The sequence below is a fragment of the Myotis daubentonii genome, chromosome X (genome assembly GCF_963259705.1).
Source record: "Myotis daubentonii chromosome X, mMyoDau2.1, whole genome shotgun sequence".
Lineage (NCBI taxonomy): Eukaryota > Metazoa > Chordata > Mammalia > Chiroptera > Vespertilionidae > Myotis > Myotis daubentonii.
Genome location: NC_081861.1, coordinates 30,737,289 through 30,739,341, shown reverse-complemented (window position 1 = coordinate 30,739,341; position 2,053 = coordinate 30,737,289).

Genomic DNA, 2,053 nt, shown 5'->3' with positions numbered 1-2,053 from the left:
ATAAAACCCCAAAACCCATCTATATGTGTGTATAAATACATAGAAAGGAGATTGTTAATAGACAGTGAATATTTTTAGGAGGGGAGTGGGATTGGTGAGGGGGTGAAGACTCACTGTCACAATTTACTTTGAATACTTTCTGACTTGTTATATATTTTCATAGTGAGAATGTAGTCAAGTAATTTCAAAAGAAAAAAAAAACACCTCAAACTCCCCCTCCCTATTCTAGCTTAGTCATTAATTTGGAAAGGTCTTTTACAGACCACACAAAAATGCAGTGTATATTTATATATGTATTTGTAGATATATTTATATACATGTGTATATATTTATGTGTGCATATATAGTTACCTATATTTATATATTTTTGCTCATATTTTTACCTGTGTGTGTGTACTGAGAGAACGGGTAGGGTAAGATAGGGTGGGAGAATCAGTATTTGAGGCTTTAGTCTCTCCTTGAAGTGGGAGGTATTTTGAGGAAACAGACCTAGCATTCTGGGGCATCTGAACCATCTTGTAGCAATGATGATACCAGCTAACATTTGTGGGGCCCTTAAGTGCTGAGTACTGTGCTAAATATACAACATGGATTCTTGTTTCATCCTCACAACATTTCTAATACCTCAATTTTACAGTTGAGGAAAACAAGGCGCACAGAGTGGGTAAATTATTTGCCCAAGGTCACACAGCTTGTGAGCCATAGGTATCGGAAATTGGCACACAGGCCATCAGCTTGTGTAGGACAGCCATTAAGAGTTTGTCCTATCTCATATTAACCATAGAGATCACATGTTGTCCTCTTTTCCTGCCAGTTATGTGCTTCTGTGCCTTTGCACATCCTATTACCTGTGACCTTCAACGTGACACTTTTATGCTTTGGGTTTTTTAAAAATACGTTTTTATTGATTTCAGAGAGGAAGTGAGAGAGAGAGAGAGAGAGAGATAGAAACATCAATGATGAGTGAGAATCATTGACCCACTGCCTTCTGCATGACCCACACTGGGGATTGAGCCTGCAACCTGGGCATGTGCTCTGACCAGGAACTGAACCGTGATCTCCCAGTTCATAGGTCAATGCTCAACCACTGAGCAACACCGGCTGGGCATATGCTTTGGGTTTTTGTTTTTTTTTAAGGTGCTTGCGCTGAGATTAAGTAGAAGCCATTTTTTTTTTTTTGGTTGTTGCTAAAGCCCAGTGATTGTGGGAAATGAGGATAAATTTTACCCTAAGCCCAAGGAAATATATAAATCTGGATTCATATATACTTCTCCATTTATCTTCCTGCTCCTTCTTTCCATTCTTGCCATTGCCTCTCTTATTTAGTACTTCTTTATCTTCATCTGCACTATGTTTATGATCTCTTAACTGCTCGTTCTGTTTCTCCCCATGCTGACATCCTTCTTCTAGCATGTTTATTGAGTGCTTACTCCATGCCAGTTACTATGCTTGGAAAGAGCTTTTCATACATTCAAGTAACATCTTGGGAGCTCGATGTTATTATCCCCAGTTTACAAATGAAGATGAGGCAAAAGGAACTGCCTGAGATTATGCAATGGGGAAGGAGTGACAGATCTGGGATTGAAATCCAGTTATCCTCACTCTTAGTCTAACGGTCTTTTTGCTACTCGTGTCACAGAAGCCTGGGTGTGGTAGGGTGAAAAATGCCCCCCAAAGATATCCATGTTCTAATCCCTGTAACCTGTGAATATGTTACCTGACGTGGCAAAAGGGCCTTTGCTGTTGTGATTAAGGCTCTTGAGATTGGAGATTATCCTGGATTTTCTGGGTGGGCCCAATGATACAATCATAAGGGTCCATATAAGGGGAAGGTGGGAGATCAGAGTGAGCAGTATTAGGGTTTATGACCACAGAAGCAAGAGTTTGGAGTGATCAAGGAAGGGGCCACAAGCCAAAGATTGCAGGCGGCCTCTAGAAGCTGGAAAAGCCAAGAAGCAGATTCTCCCCTAGAGTCTCCAGAAGGAACCAGGCCTGCTGACACTTTGATGTTAGCCAAGTGAAACTGAGTTCAGATTATTGATTTTGAGAACTG